The sequence below is a fragment of the Indicator indicator genome, chromosome Z (assembly GCF_027791375.1).
Source record: "Indicator indicator isolate 239-I01 chromosome Z, UM_Iind_1.1, whole genome shotgun sequence".
NCBI classification, from domain to species: domain Eukaryota; kingdom Metazoa; phylum Chordata; class Aves; order Piciformes; family Indicatoridae; genus Indicator; species Indicator indicator.
In genome coordinates, this window is record NC_072053.1 from 16086147 (window position 1) to 16104251 (window position 18105).

The window sequence follows — 18105 nt, forward strand, 5'->3', positions numbered from 1 at the left end:
GGAAAGCTATGATGTTGTCTCCATCACAGAAACATGGTGGGATGACTCTCACAACTGGAGCGCTGTAATCAATGGCTAAAGACTCTTCAGGAGAGACAGAAGAGGGATAAGGGGTGGAGGAGTGGCTCTGTATATCGGGGAGGCTCTGGACATCATGGAAGTAAAGACTAAGGATGATCAGCTTGAGTCCCTATGGGTAAGAATTAAGGGGAAGGTCAACAAGTCTGACATCCTGGTTGGAGTCTCTTATAGACCATCCAACCGGGAAGAAGAAGTTGATTTATTATTCTTCAAGCAGCTGGAGGCTGCCTCAAGATCGCTTGCTGTGCTGGTTTGAGGCCAGACAGGTCCTCTCTTGCACCAAGAGGGACAAAAGAATGACACATACACAAATGCATTGAAGAGTGATGGAAAATTTAAATGGAAAAGCAATTGGTGAAACTATAAAAAAACTACAAGCGTAGTGCCAAGGATATCCCAAAGCGTACAGAGCCCCTTACATAACACCCAAAGGCTTCCCAACTCTTCCCTTCTCCCCACCTGAGGGTCTACCCAAACCCCAGGGCTCTTTATTCCCCCCACTAGGTTCGTCTCAGGCTGACCAGGTCTGAGACTGCCCCCCCTCTTTTTCCTGGCATTAGGCCTAGACAGGCCTAAGAGGCCTTGAGATACTCCCCCACCGTTACCCAATAGGGAAGCATCTCCCAGGGAGCAGAGAGGGAAGAAAGAGGAAGAGAATGACTTTGCAGATGGATTTATAGGGCACAGGCTTTATGGCTAGAAATACACCTTTTCCTGTGTCTACCTTATTGGGTTGGACACTGGGAACACCGGAGGTGTAGCGTATGTGGTAGTAACAGGAGGCACCCAGCCTAAACTGCCACACTTGCCCTTGTTCTTGTGGGTGACTTTCACCTGCCAGACATCTTCTGGGAATTTAACACTGCAGTTAAGAAGGTAGTCTAGAAGGTTCCTGGAGTGTACGGAGGATAGCTTCTCATGGCAGCTGTCACATGAGCCTACCAGGGGTTCAGCCCTGCTCGATTTGCTGTTTACAAATAGAGAAGGGCTGGTGGGAGATGTGGTGGTCGGAGGCTGCCTGGGGCCCAGTGACCATGAAATAACTGAGTTTTCAATATACAGTGAAACCAGGAGGGGCATAACCAAAACCTTCACACTGGACTTCCGAAGGGCAGATTTTGGCTTATTTAAGGAACAAAGTCAGAAAGTTCCTTGGGAAACAGCTCTTAAAATCAAAGAGGTCCAGGAAGGCTGGACCTACTTCAAGAAAGAACTCTTGAAGGTGCAGGAAGAGGCTGTCCCAATGTGCTGGAAGAGTAGCCTTTGGGATAGGCGGCCGGCCTGGATGGGCAAGGAGCTTCTAAAGGAATGAAGGTTAAAAAAGAGGGTGTATCACCTTTGGAAAAAGGGGAGGTATCCCAGGAAGAGTTTAAGAACATTGTTAGGTCTTGTAGGAAAAAAATTAGAGAGGCAAAATCCCATTTAAAACTTAGACTGGTCACTGCTCTAAAGGAGAATAAAAAATATTTCTACAAATATATTAATGTCAAAAGAAGAGGCAAGGACAACCTCCACTCTTTATTGGATGCCGAGGGGAATATAGTAACAAAAGATGAGGAAAAGGCAAAGGTACTTAACACCTTCTTTGCCTCAATCTTCAATAGTGGGACAGGTTGTCTTCAGGACAACTGGCCTCCTGAACTGGCAGATAGATCCAGGGACCAGTGTAGTCCCCCTGTAATCCAACAGGAAGCAGTAAGGGAATTGCTGACCCACTTGGATCCTCACTAGTCAATGAAACCAGATGGGATCCATCTTAGGGTGCTCCAGTCACTAGTGGTGGCCCCCAGGGATCAGTGTTGGGCCCTATCCTGTTCAACATCTTTACTGATGATCTGGAGGAGGGGATTGAATCCGTCATCAGTAAGCTTGCAGATGACACTAAATTAGGACCAGGTGTCAATCTGTTGGAGAGTAGGAGGGTCCTGCAGAGGGACCTTGACAAGCTGGATGGGTGGACAGAGGCCAATGGGATGAGATTTAACAAGGCTAAGTGCAGGGTTCTACACATTGGCCACAACAACCCCATGCAGCGCTACAGGCTCTGGAACAGAGTGGCTGGAGAGCAGCCAGACAGAAAGGGACCTCAGAATGTTGGTTGATGGTAGGCTGAACATGAGTCAGCAGTGTGCCCAGGTCGCCAGGAAAGCCAATGGCATCCTGGCCTGTATCAGGAATAGTGTAGCCAGCAGGACAAGGGAGGTTATTCTTCCCCTGTACTCAGCACTGGTCACACCTTGAGTGCTGTGTCCAGTTCTGGGCCTCCCAATTCAAGAGAGATTTTGAGGTACTAGAATGTGTCCAGAGAAGGGCAACGAAGCTGTTGGGAGGCCTGGAACACAGGCCCTAGGAGGAGAGACTGAGGGAGCTGGGGTTGTTTAGCCTGGAGAATAGGAGGCTCAGGGATGAACTCATTGCTGTCTACAACTACCTGAAGGGAGCTTGTAGCCAAGTAGGGGTTAGTCTCTTCTCCCAGGCAACCAGCAGCAGAACGAGGGGACACAGTTTCAAGTTGTGCCAGGGGAGGTATAGGCTGGATATTAGAAGAAGTTCTTCACCAAGAGAGTGACTGCCCATGGGAGTGGGATGCCCAGGGAGGTGGTGGAGTTGCTGTCCTTGGAGATGTTCAAGAGAAGAGGCACTTAGGGCCATGGTCCAGTTGATTGGATAAGGCTGGGTGATAGGTTGGACTGGATGATCCTGGAGGTCTTTTCCACCCTGGTTGATTCTATGATTCTATTCTATGATTCTATATATACACACATATATTATATAGTATATACATATCATAGTATCTATATTATATATATATACATTAAAAAATATACTATAGAGATATAAACTGATGTTTAAGAAGTTGTCAAGATTTGCTATACATGCCAAAAATATTTTATATATATATATATATATATATATATATATATATATATATATATATACATATATATATATACACGCACACACATGTTTTGGAATATTTTTCTCACTTCCCTGAGAACTTACTAGGAGATGCTATGGCTAAACAGGTTATCAGGCACTACAAATCTATTTTTTTCTAAATAGAGTATACCCACCATTATAATGTCTGACAGCGGGCTACAATTTAGTATTTTACTAATGGGTGTTGCTTGTCTCCAACAATAAAGATACCCTAAGCATCCATCCTGCTAATGAAGCTTCCACCTTGGGAATACTGCTCAGGAGACGTTTGCAGATAAAGGGGACAGGGGCTGAAGGGAAATAAAACGGACATTTTGCTAAAGAAGACATCCCATGATCACCAAACAGCAATGCAAGATGAAGCTAAAAGGGCAGCTCTCCCAGGGCAGCTGGATCAGGTATCTCACAGCAACAATGGGACATGTAAAGGGAGTCAGACCTATACATGACAGAAGACTGGTAAAAATATCACTGATGAACAAACTTAATTTCAAACTCCTGATAAAAATTCCAATAGCACTGGTATTTCAGGAGAGACCTGGTAATTTAAGCAACTAGAGAGGAATCAATTAACTTCAAATTGTCGATAAACTGGGTATGATGGTCACAGATATTTGTAATTGCATGTCATGTGCTCACGTTTTATAAAATTCTTCTCTTTTAGGGGATAGGATGGGAAAGCAGAATGAATGTTGAGAGCTGTGCCTTTCCATAGCATTCATAGAGATTGATCTATACAGTTTAGCAGCTTAAAATCAGGTCCAGGATCTAAGGGAATTGAATTAAATCAATTTCTGGTTAGCAGAGAGAAACAGCTATCTTCACAACCTGCTTTATTAGACCTCAAGTCAGGAAATTTGGCCTGGGCAAATTTTTTTTTCTCACTCTCTCAGCCTCTGTCTCCCCACAGGCTACACAGGGAACACAGATATGAAGTCAGGCTTAGGTGTCTAACTGTTTGACATTTAAAGTCAAGGGTATTGAATCCTGTCCTCATCTTTTAGGATGACACTTGACTAACAGTATCCATAGGAGAGGGCTATTTTCAGTGACCTTAAACCAGGCCATCAATAAGAAAACTTTTTATCACTTCACCAAATATTCCTGAATGCTGCAGGAGTCCACTCAAACACCTTTCTGCAACACCGAATCAATTTCTCAGACAGCCTGTACTATGGTTAGTTTCAAGGTCCAAAATTAATTTTCTCACTACTTCTATTTCTACACCCCTTAAAGTCCTTCTTTGTAATAAACCAAAACTTAGAGAACAAAACCAGGGACAGGACAGCTGCATTTCCCTTGGGTTTCATCAGTTCCTTCATGCATGTGTCTATTTTCTACAACTCTGTGCATGTAAGATCAGGTTGCTTTACATAGTGTCTGCCTCAGCATTACCAGTTGTATCTGCAGCTTTCGTGTCCTCCGAAACGTGAATATCAGGGCAGTCCTGAAAGACAGCTAGGTAGCTGCAGGGACTGACAACATTGGCCTTGATTTTTGCATCCAGGTTTGAATCTAGTCCACAGCAGATAGCAAACAAGCATTGCTACCATCTGATGGTTGCTTGTGGAAATGAGTTTAGATGCTGTAAACATTCATCTCAGAAAAAAATAAAAAAAACCCGCCACTCCCATTGCATCAAGAAGCACCATGCTGGCAGTTTTCTGGCTTGTAACAGAAAATACATACAGACTTGGGTTTTATTTCTAACTCCTCTCACATGATTCTAAGGAAAGCAGGCAGCATATATGAGTAGAACAGGAAATTGGTGTATTTTTATATAATTAAACACTTGTGTGAATCACAGAGGCATGTTTTCAACTTAATGAGATATTTTACTTCTAGAGAAGGAAAATAATTTTTAGAAAATAATATATATATTAAAAAGTTGTTTTTATAACAAATTTTAAAAGTAATTACTTTAATAAAATACCTTCATATAAAAATCTACAAAAATATTTTTCTTTCCTTTAAAAAAAAGTTGCATTACAAACTTTGGCCTCTTTTTCAGGCCACAGGTAGAACAGGATTTACTTTACAGCTCTTCTGTGTTTTGATTGCATGTCCTATAGAGTGCAAAACTAAGGAACTGAAGTATTAGCTTAAAAACACAGGTACTATATAATGGCCAGTACCTTACCCTTCAGTGTGTGTCATGTTTTACTGGGTTTTAGGAATTCAAAACCCAATTATGGAGAATACATCTTTCACTGAAGACTCCTGATTTTTGTAAATGAAAATTATTAATCTCTTTGTATACATTCTCTGCCTAGAATAGTTTCTGCTAGCAGCATGGCATCCATCCTCAAATCCTTTTTTGTATTTGTTGTCTCACATCCTTCTGGGTTGTTTGGTTTGGTTTGTGTTTTTCAGGTGAATTTTTCTGTTTCCTTCAACTGTCTAGCCCATTTTTAGTTTCCTCCTTTTCCCACCCATCAGTACCTAAATCCAGTTTCTTGTTCCTTTTTCACTCCTATTCGTCTCTTCCTCCTTCCTTAAAAATTCCATATCCTGAGTTGCTTCCAATATTCTCAAGCCAAAACTTGTCTTTCCTGCATCTGCACCAAGCAATTTCCTCATCTTCTTCAGCCAGATTCACCTGAGGAAAGGAAAAAGGGGGAATACTAGGGAAAATACAGGGGCGATATTACATTCAGGTACTGAGATGATGTCCCAGTCCACAATGCTAAACTGCTGCTGAGACTGAAATGAAATTCAGCAGTCAAAATTTAAGATATTTCTAATACCTCTGTGAGACTGAATTTTAAAGGTCTGCACATCAGTTAAGTTCTGGTCATAGCAAAGGTCACATCTCCAAACCAAAGATCTCAGACCCTGAATTTTTACTGCAGCTACTAAAGATTTAGAGTTTAATTAGTTAAATACTACTGGAATTTGTGGATAGACAAATCAACGTGTTTTAATCTGATCGTGTTCTCCAGAGAAGCTATTGATTCAGGTTTTGGGGAGCATTTTCTTGATTTGGTGTTTTGGGTTTTGTTTTGTTTTGTTTTTCCACTACAGAGAGAAGCAAACACCCAAGATGTCGTAACTGTAAGAAACTGGATTGAGAGTTTTATCATGAGAAATGTCATGAACCTTAGGAGAAAACACAGCAACCAGAGCTACTTATCTGGGAGGAAATTACCTACATTTTAGAGGTGACAAGATCTGATAGCATCTAATGAATGCCATTATCTGGGGCTATTATCTGTTTTATGAAATGCTACTATCCACTTAAAGAACATTTAAATTTGTAAGTTGCCATTGTTTGCACAGTTTACAAATCAGTAGTTTGAAAATCCTACCTATTGAAAACACTGAGACTTCTGTATTTCCCTTAAAACAGGAAAATATGAGTCATGTTAGTTATCAGGAAATGAACATTTAAAATGGAATTACAATGAGAATTTTTTAAAATATATTTCTTCTCATTTTTATAGCTGTACTTTTTACAAAATAAGAAATCTGTGAAGTATAAATTAATTGTGAAATTATTATGTAGGTGAAACCTCCTTTGAGGTAAACTGCAATGTACTTTTTATACATATAATGATTAGTTAGTAGAGCAAATGTATTTGTCTATGAATTAAAGAGTAAACGTCATTACAATGTATTCCCTTGTTTCTGTATATCTAGATATGTGTGAATTCTGAAAAATGTCACTGCTTCACAATTTATTAGAGAGTAATTGTTCTTGCCTAGTTATGTTACGCATCTCACCTTTTTTTAGTACAACTAGGCAGTTTTAAATATTTTTTCCTTAAAAGGTCAGAAACCTTTTTTTTCCCCATGCCCATGAGAAAGGACATTTAAACAAAATAAATCTTAATGACTTAACCACAGTCATATAGGTAGCACAGAAGGTACCTGAACAAGATTTTCTGTGTAATGTGTCCATAGCAACATACACAACAATTGTTCTCTTCTCCATAAGTCCTAGAAATAGTGATTGCCCACTGGCAGTGTTTAAGGGATGCAGTCCTCACTTACACGGTGCCATAGCTTGGGGTCTCTGACTGCAATTCTATTTTGTACAATCAGCTCTGCTGAAAGCCTACAGTTATTACAAACAGATTAAAGCACAGTTCCTACAGTCCTCACATCTGCTAGTTCCAGAGTTCCAGAAAGAGCCATCACTAAACATGTCATATGTTGCAATATCTTCTCTAAACTACTTTCAGATGGCAGACAGTGACATACAGAATTATAGACAATCAAGGACAAATACAAAATCATTCCTATTCACGTTGATACACAAAGTAGAAATAAAAATGTGAGCCTAATGAGGAAAGAACAAAGAGATGGCTAAAATCATGACCAAGCTATAGGTTGCTAAACTGCTCTCTATCATATTCAGTCTGGAGAAGAGAAGATTCCAAGGAGACCTTATTGTGGCCTTCCAGTATCTGAAGGGGGCCTACAAGAAAGCTGGTGAGGGACTTTTTAGGGTGTCAGGTAATGATAGGACTAGGGGGAATGGAACAGAAATAGAAATGGTTAGATTCAGTTTGGGTATGAGGAAGAAATTCTTTGCCATGAAAGTGGTGAGATGCTGGAACAGGTTGTCCAGGGAGGAGGTGGAAGCCTCATCCCTGGAGGTTTTTCGGGCCAGCTGGATGTGGCTCTGGGCAACCTGATCTAATGTGAAGTGTCCGTGCCCATGGCAGGGGGGTTGGAACTAGATGATCCTTGAGGTCCCTTCCAACCCTAACAGTTCTATTATTTTATGATTCTGTGATTCTTTAAAACACAGTAAACAACTATCAGGACTGAAATAGACAGATAATCTGGTTCAGGAGGACAAAGGACTAGATTGTTTCATGGTTCAACATTCGCTGCAGTCTAACTCTGAGTTAGCTGCCATATTACTAACCAAAACTAACTTTTCTTTCTACTTAAACAGAAACCTTCCATAACATATAAAATCAGGAGGTAGGTGTATTCCAGAAACCAGAAAGGAAGACTATGTTTCATCAAACAGTAGATAATTGCTTGACAGTTCTACCTCCAAGATATTTTTCTCTAAAGTAAGGACCAGAGGGAAAAAAAAATACAATTTCATGTAATAAAATGATCTAGTAATCTGAAGGCCTAATTTGGAAAATATTCATATGATTTCAAGGCTAGGATATTTGAGGTAAAAATAGAACCATTCTCTTCAATGATTTATAAGATTGCTTTAGAGAGACAGGATAGAACACATACAATGATGTAGTGAGTGAAAACATAAGTAATTGTTGACATGTTGCATTTTAAAGAGTAGCAGCACCATTTGCCCTCCTGAATTTTGTATCAGTACTTCCATGAGCACTTCTAAACAGCACAGATGTGACTTTGGTGGGCATGGGAAAGGCATGACCTCAGTTCTTTCCTTGACCTAGAAATGTCAGGGTTAATCTGATCTTCCACTTAATATCTAGGTTGCCTGCCCTTTTTCCTGGGAGTAGAGCTTTGAAGACAAACACTAAGCAACCATGATCTAACCACTAAGCTTTTAATTCAAAACTCTCAGCTGCTGTATTATCCTCTATTTGCCAGACTCATGAGGTTTTTTTTAAATGTCTTTGATTTTTGCCTACTGCACCATGACCCTCAAATTAAGGGTTACTATTTCATGAGACAAAAATAACCCCATGGGAGATAGGTCTCCAGAGGTACACCAAAATAAAAATGGCAACCTTCTTACAGATATTCAGCACATGCTTGGGCACATTATTGTGAGATGATTATGAACTGTTAGATAATAAAATTAGATGATGCTTCATGCTACCTTAAATAGTTAAAAGAGGTCTGGGTTCTTTATTTTTTATCTTAAACTAATAGTCTTAACTTCCCCATAAGTTGCTCATTTGTTATTTCAATGGTAGTTTGTTATTATCCCAAGTGAAAACACAAGGGTCAGTGGAAGTCAATAGCCTTGTGTTTTCAAAGGAACTGGAACCATCTGAATAGTTGAACAACTAGTAATTACATTTTCTTATTGTGGATGCACTGAGAAGCCCTCTGAGATTTCTGAAGCACTTTGCTACAGGACCTTCAGCTTTTTGGGAGGACTTTAGAAGACCATAAGTATATGAGAACATTTCTTCCACAGCTCCCAGCAATATTACAAGAAGTAATACAATTCCTGTTTCAATTTTCAAGATTAAAACAGGTCTTCTGACAAATGTCATTTTCACTGGCAAGATTGGAAGAAAATGGCTTCTGCTGGTTCTGTTCACCAGACCTTCGCATGTTTCTTGATGAGTCTGTATTCTCTAAAAACAATATCTATGACTTCCTAAGAGTTAGAATAAGCCCATTTCTAAACTGACATTTGAAAATACTTGTTGGTCTCATTCTTCCCCCTCAGTTCTTTACAGTCTTTGGTCTGCTGTTCTCCACCATTGAGTTCCACCTTATCTTCTACAACCTTGTAATTCACTAATTATTTATTCCTTTTTCTGTTGTGGTAGGGTTGAAGCAAGAGGAGAACTTCACTAAGCTGTATGGACAGTATAGGAGAATTTCTGTTGCTTAAAGGTTTACAGTTGACAAGAGAAAAATAACGCAGGAAACTCAGTATTTTTGTCATATTTTAGTGAGGTTGAGTGGGAACATCAAACTATTGCCTTCTGTTCATATAAGAAATCTCTGATATATTAGTATGCTCTTAGTCTCTTCCTAAACTCTAAAATCACCTTCCATTTCATCAAGGTTTTGCATCATGCAAATTGCACATATATTTAGAAGGCACTAACATTTTATAAATTCCATTTTATTCCCAACCTTTAACTTTAAATGGGATATTTGTTGGGTGTTTTTTCCCCACTTTCCAAAATGGTTTGCTTTGATTTCATGTTATAAAAAAAAAAAAAAAAAAAAAAAAAAAAAAAAAAAAAAAAAAAAGCCATGATTAGCTTTGCATAAAAATTAACAATTTGCATCAGAGGTTGGTTTTGATTAAATGAGGAACAGTATCCCTTTCAGCAGCATTCATGGGAACCTGCATGAGAGTGCACAGAACATCAATTGCAATGTTTACAAGAACAAACTCTGAATAAATTCAGAGATGGTGGAATTAACTAGTAGTATATTGGGAAAACAAAACAAACAAAATAAAAAAACCCACCATAAACCAAACCAAATCTACATGAAAGAAGCAGGTGTAGAAACAATGTCCATCTGTAAATTCACATGTGCAATAGCCTGGACCCTCCTAATTGTTCAGAAATCTTACTCCCACCAATAACCCTTTGCCTTATAAGTCACATAACTGCCAATTAACTTTGCAGTAAGAAATTAATTACACTGTAACCCAAGAGTCTTACTGGTTGAAAAGTTTACTAACCTACGTAACCCAGTCCTGGGATATAATCCAAGAACAAAAAGAAAGACAAGGGACAGAAGATAGATACCCTATAGATAGAGCAAATTTTATGTATAGACACTAAGAAATGCATCATACTTGGTGTAATAATTCCCTAACTCCTAATGACATGGAAAGCAATAAACCATAATGTCTGAGCTCTGATTCTAGCTACTTTGGCTATCTGGAGCAGAAAAGCATGTGGAAAGAGGATCAAAATGCAAAAGAGCTACTGTGCAAGCTGACCTCCAGGTAACATGTAAACTGTAACTCTGTACAGAAATACACAACTTAACAGCAGAATGCTTAAAGAATGATCCAGTACAGAACAGGATGCAGCAGCAGAAGAAGGCCTATTATAAAGCAATTTTCAAAAAGTATCTACAGTATGCCAAGCAATTCAGAAAAAAGAAAATATAAGAACGACAGACGGGAAAATTATATAACAGGTTGTAGATCATTCGTGATTTTTGTTTTTTTTTTTTTTTCTTCTCAGCAATGAATCTGGTAGTAAAATCAGCAGAAAACAGTGTACAAGTCCACTGACAGCAGGAATAAAGAAGACCCAAGGGAAAGCCTAAATGGGCAATAATTGCAGGTTATTATGTATTGTGCTACAATACTGTGGAATGTTGGTCAGCTACTAGCAATGTTGGAAGGAATAATCAAGAGGACAGAGAAAAAAATTCTGCAATATTTCTGATACAGCAAGGCAGAAGCAAGGCTCTGATGAGAGAGATGGTGAATGAAGGTCAATGATACAGAGGCAATGACATTATATACATTATATATGTATATCCACTGGTGAGGAAAGAATTTGTTGGAGTTTCTAAATACAATTTTTTTAAGGCACAGCTGTAACTGATCTGGGTTACTTAAACTGGGGACAAAGTTACTCTAGTCTGATGCAGACAGCACCTCAGGAGAGCAATTCATCCCATTTTAGATCTCAGTCACTGACTTGGGCTTTCTGTCTCTATCAGTTGGCTTACAGAGCTTACAGTAACTAACCTATTCACATTTTTTAAGACTTACAACCATCTGAGATGAGGGGGATATTCAAGTCTAGAATGATGAGGGCTACAGGGAAACTAAGATATTGAATGATGGAAACATTGGTAAAGAGAACAGCATTTCCAGGGATGATCTAGATGTTTCTACATGCCATATTTGATACCTGTTAACAGAGATACATCACCTATATTTTCACTAGCATAGTAAAATCTACTCATTCCCATGCACACACAGAGCAACCACCAGTCTGGGAACAGACATAAGGAAATAATTTCCTTCAAGGTTAGTTGAGAAACACCACTGCTCTAACACGCTGTTAAAAAATAACGTCATGTAACATTGTATTTTATATTTTACCTGTCTTTATTCCTAGATAAACATAGAGTTAACAAACTGTTTAGATGAAATTGAAGGATGAAAGAGAGGAAACAGAAAACAAAAGGTGTCTGAGGCTCAACACAATTTTCAAGACAGTCAAAATATTCCCTCAGCAGAAGTCTTCAACAGGGTGCTTCTACATCTAATAGTTTCCTATTTCTCTCTCCCTCTCCCCTCCCCCCCCTACTGGAGGCTGAATTTATTTACCTATGTTAAATACTTTGAAGAAAATTCAGTTGTTTCAACAAAGACATCCACTCTCATGGGAAGAGCTGTGAAGCATCCTACTCTGTCCTGGAAGTCCTGTGTCACTCTAAATATGTGTCTTAACTTCTGTAGGGAATTTGAGAGATCACTGGATAACTGTGTTCAGACAACTGCATCCCATTCCTAGGTACAAAATTTCTGTAGGTTCAACAGAAAATTATAAACACTTCCTGAAGCTGACTTGCATCTCCAGCAGGCTGAATCACCTTCTGCAGATGTCCATCCTTCTATCTCAACTTCATAAATCATTCAATAACTAAACTTCTTGTTTTCCTCAGACAGGTGTCATATTTAAGTGGGATGAGCCTGGACCTGAGTGCTTCCCAGTCCTCCATGTATTTATCCTACCAGTGTTCCTGTGAAGGAAAGAGATGTTATAATTCTTCCCTGACATATGGGCAACCGAAACAGTCATGCAGAGAGTTTGTGAACAAGGAGGAAATTTGCTCTCTATCTCCTAGACTGTAGATGTTAAATTGTCCCCTCTTATGATGTTAGGATTGGTTGTCTTCATATCAGGTCTACAAAAATGTTATTATTAATTTGATTCTGCTGCATTCATTTAGTTTAATACTGTAGCTTATTTGTAACTTTTTTAAATGTAATTTTGTCATGTTCCACATTTTTTGTTACTATATTCTGAATCGATTATGACATTAAAAAAAAAAAAGGAGATACAGAAGCTCAACTTTTCTGCTGAATATTTCAACTCCCACCTTTCAGCAGATGACTAAGAAATCCTAAAGATGAGTCAGAGGGTGAAACAGAAACATGGGATGGATTGTCTTAAATTAATGGGGACTATGGGGGAAAAAAATTCACATGTTTAGAGAAGTTGTTCTTAAGGGTTTTATCTGCAAAAACATCAATATATTTTAGTGTCAAAGAGAAAGAATATGATAGAAACCAAAATTTTATTTTGATTAATTTAAGCCAAAAATTGGAGAAATAATTCAATCACTAAAGTGTAATGCAGGAGAAATTTGCATTAAAATGTGTCAGAACTCAGTTTTAATTATGGTGTTGCTAGGAATGCAACCTTAGAAGAATGCTTAGCTGGGGACTTGAAAAGGAAGTTTGAGTGACTCAGGAAATGGGAATGAGTCAATAACAGACCTCTTTCTTTTTCCACATCATGTCAGTTAACAATCAGCACCCTGTTGAGGTCATGAATGACATTGTGATCTTGCAGATGCCTTTCTTCAAATGAAATATTAAATCCAACCCTGTCTACTGATTGTTACTGAGGATCCCATAGCTTGTCTTACCCAAAGTCCACATAGAATAACCACATTGACATTCCACGTACTGATGTTGCATTAGGTGTGAAGACATTTTCCCTTCACTTTCAGATCTAAAAACTTGGCTACCTGCTGGCTGTTGTTAAACAGACATCATTCTCAACAATACCTAGCCTTTTAAAACCACAGCTTTACAAGTCATCTTAAAAAGACAAGTGTAACATTGCAATGTCATCTAGCACACTTCTGGTCTACTAATTCAACATAATAAACTACTAAAAAATTTTTCCAAAGAGCTTGACATGTGAAAGGTGGCATTTCAGATGCAAATTCAAACATTTAATTATATTCTTTTAATCAATCAGAAGCAATAATTTAGTACAAAATTTTTGTGCGCAGTGAATGAGAAACATTGTATTACTAATAAGAAATAAGGATATAGTGTGCAGTTTGCCAAAGCACTCTCTTCCAAGAAAGTGTTTTTCATGAGTACCTGCAAGAGTCTGAGACAGACTAGGAAGTGGGCAAGTGTAGAAATATATTGTGGCCATTTTTGGGAGGAGCTGAAGATTTTGTTGGCTATGCAATGTGACATTATGGACAAAAGTCTTGGAAATATTACTCCCAGATAATTGCTTGTAGCAAGGCTTGAGTGGAATCATTTAGACTACCTGGACTCTGAGGAGAATCGCTGTCCTGAGCTGTTTTGCATGGATGTTTTCAAAGTCATGTTTCAGAAGTATCTTTCACGTGCTTTTATTTTTTTAATTATCCACTCCAAGGAGGACAGGAGCACCTTTACTTTGCCTACTACTGGATTCAAAGGAGTTTTGCTTGGGTGGGGGCTGGTAAGATAAGCTGATAAAAAGACTAGATAACTAGATTAGGACAAATAGGATAGAGCTGATAAAGACACTGAGTGAGAAGGCTGGCAACTGGGCAGGGATAACAGGATTTATTGGAGAAGTCAGACGTGAATTGCAATGTTTCTTGGATACTAAATGAATGAAACAATGGGCACAAAAATAGGCCTTTGGACAACCTAAGTCCTGGGCCCAAAAGACAGTATAAAGAGAAGAAGGAATGATAGTAAACAAACTTTATAAAACAAAGAAAAAAAGAAAGCAAAAAATATCAAACCAAAACAAACCTACACCTCAGCAGGGGAGAAAGAAGATGAGATGAAATGATGAATGCTGAGCAGGAAGCGAGGAAGTGGATCAAATCCTTTTTCTTGGGTTTGAGGCCAGACTGTGGGAAGCAGGTAAATGTTATATTGCTTAAATCTGAGCTGGACATGCTTCATTATCTGCATTTTTTCTTGACCACAGTCATGCTGAAAGAAAGGGATATATATGAGACTAATATTAATGTGCTTGCTTAGTGGGAAACCCAAAGAATAAAATCTAGCTTGCTTCTTTACACCCACACAAGAAATTCTTCCTTGTGGATCACCTAAGTCCTGTGGTTCTGGAGCAAGAACAGATGTCAGCTTCCTTAGCACAGAAAGAAGACAGCAGGCTGCCACATGTGCTTTTTATGTGTTTGTGATTTTGTAAGTTGAGACAGGAAAAGTTAACTTTCTTATAGACTCTTTCGCAGAGGTGACTGTTCTTTGTTTCTTCTTCCAGTCATGCAATACTTTACAGGGGTACTAACTTTGTAATGAGGATGATTTAAGATTAAAAATAAAGTGAGTTTGATTATAAAACAGATTTTTTTTTTTATTAACCCAGTTATATTGTTAAGGAAAACAAAATAAATCAAAAAACTAACAATAGATAATTCATCATGCATCGGATTTCTTCAAAGTCTTCTTTGAGTGCACACAATTGAGTTTTCATGTTTGGGTTTTGTTGGTTGGTTCATGTTACTTTTTTCCAGGTGCATTCCTCTGGTTCTCGTGTTATAGGGGGGAGCACAAAACTAGAATCCAAAATGAGTCACCACATTCAGAGAGAGACTTCTCATAATATGGGGGAGAGGGAACAGGTTCACAGTCTGGAAACAACAAGTGATTTTCCATGGGCAGGTATTTGGCCTTGAAAAAGATTGTTGTTTGCTATTAAGTCTCCTTGAAAGATTCTGTGTGGGTAAGTGAGGTAAGGAGGAAATAATACTATTCCTATTTTACAGCTCATGAAACACAAAGCAAAGTGGCCCATAGACACACCAGAGATCATAACCAAAGAGTCAGTCCAAATCATCAGATTCCAGGTGTGAGACAACGGGCTGTATTGTCTTGTCCTTTTACAGAGATAATTTCCCTGGCATCTCCCAACAGTGTTAAATGCATAAGAAGCAGGATAATAAAAAGCCTAAGTGGAGGGAAATAATGAAGACTTGTGAGGTTTTGTTCAGTTGTAACAATCTCACATGTTTATTAATAGAAGGACATTGTGTATAAATATATAATTTTATCTGGATATGGGCAGTATCTCTTTAATTATCTGAAGAAAGAGGGTATTTATTATGTAGATAGCACAGGAACATCATTCAGCAGAAAAACAACAGAAAATTTCAAGTAAAGAAAGACATGAACTGATATTTTTCCCCTCTCTTGCTTTTCCTTATGAATCATTTTCAAAGAGTCTGTGTGCATGTGTGTTAGCATGTATATATATTTTATACATAAAAGCATAATATCTGTATGACACATAAAAGTATGAAATTAAATCTATATTTTCTAGTAACTCTGAAGGCAAGAAAGGAGCTGTACATTCTGAAAGAAAAAATAAAAAAAGTTAAAAAGAAGTTACATGAATGCAGAGCTGACCTGGCTCAGTGTGCAGCGAGAGAGGGTAGAATAGAATTTGGTTTCACAAATTGAACTTCCTTTCAAAGCCCATGTGTCCCAAAGCGCTTTACATACAGTACAATGAGAGTGATGCCGAGAGTGAAGGAAAACACAGCAGTCATTGTAGGCACAAAAATAACTCACATGTAGCCTTCTATATTAGACTCCGTTTCAGCAGAAGAATGCTAGCCTTCAGAATGCTATTAACTCTATAGTCATCTGTTTCCTTGCTGTCAAGGGATGCTGAACTTCTGACCGGACAGCTTCTGACAGGGTGGCTTCAAGAGCATCATACCTTAAAATCCTTGTTATTTTCATGCCTGAGCCCTCACATTTCACAATGCATTTCTGAATGCATTAGTCTTTTCTTTCTTTTCTTCCATCTTGGACTTTGGCTGATTAAGTGCCTGCTGGATTCCAGACTATTCTTAAACCAGAAAACAGGATAAAGGTTACCAACAGCATTACATTCAGCTCTTTGCATTCATTGCATCTACGAGAATTGAGTCTTATTGCAGAAGAGTGTTTCATTGTTGCTAAGGATTCCCAGGCACCTCAGCCTATCATCATGCAAATTATATCCCAGGAAATTGCTGTGCCCTGGAAAACTACCAGGTGTCATATGGTATTTATGCACTGCAGTGACCTTTCCTTTGTGTACTCATGGATCACTTATGAACTTGTGACTGAAGATTTTGCACCAAGTTTTAGGAGTTCACTTGAGTTAGTGGCTAGCTGTGAATATTGCTATCTTACACTCTGTGACTGTTGAATAGACAAAAGCATCTCCAACAGCTCATTTTGACCAGTCAGGACTGAAAATATCATCCAGAGATTTATTTGGGAGGCTTACCTCCTGTTTTCTGGGATCTTGTATAATCTACATTTGTTAATAATGAAAACAAGGAATGATTTTTCGTTATTTAGTACAACTCATAAATAAGTCATCATAGATCTATGATGTTGCTACTGTGAGCATCCCTAGGAATGAAACTCAGTTCTTATCATTCACATCTTTTACTTCCAGCATGATGCAAATGTCAACCAAACATGAAACTCTGAGTGTTTTAGGATTCAGATTAAGCCAACATATACAAAGATTGCATCCAAATTGGACAGAAAATACTTTTTTGTTGTTGTTGTTGTTCTTAAATAATCCATGTTCTAATCCCCTGATTGCCCAGATGAGAATGATCTGAAAAATGATACAACAGTTCCTACCCAGACTTCATATCTCACTTTTCTTTCCATGGAAACCATGGCACAATAGCCTTGAATCTCATCCTGGTATGAGCTCAGGGACACAGAAGCACTATTGGGTCTGGAAGATTTTCTGTACTCAGTTAAGTCTTCCAGTTTAATAGAAACGGAAACAGTTGAAAGCTGAATGTAGAGCAAATATCCCAGAACATTAAGATCAGTAACAGGGTGCATGTTGAGATTGTTCAGATGATCAATTTACTTATCACAAGGCACATTGTTCTAGCTGATAGTGATGGAAGGTTTCCAAGAGGAGCCACTGTGGATGAAGTTGGAACATTTGTCAGTCTTATAAATTAATATGAAAGACTGTGAAAATATGTAAGATTCCATTACAGAGTCTGGAAAATCATGTATCTTTTTTGTCACTTCACCCCATGCTTGCTGTCTTTGAATTAATGCTTTTACCACTCCAAGCTCTTGCATCTAGTTATTTTAGTTTTATTTTCACAGCTTCTCCAGAATGGCTTCATTCAGTTCTTTTCTGACAACATTTGGATTTCTTAACCCAAGTCATTTCTTCACCAAGACCTTTCTAGCTCTTCCAGAATACGGTAGCAGTTTTGCCTTCTCCCATCCTCCTTGCAAGTTACACTTTTCTTGTCACCTCTTCATTCCCTCTCAATTTCTCTTTCTCCATTTTTCAGTCCTTTTGACCTTCCCTAAACATTTTTCGCATCTGCTGCCTCCTAGAGATCAGGCACTGCTGCTTTCTGAATTCAGATCTATCATTTCTCTTTGGTTAAAGGTCTGGAGCAAAGAACAGCCCTCTGTAA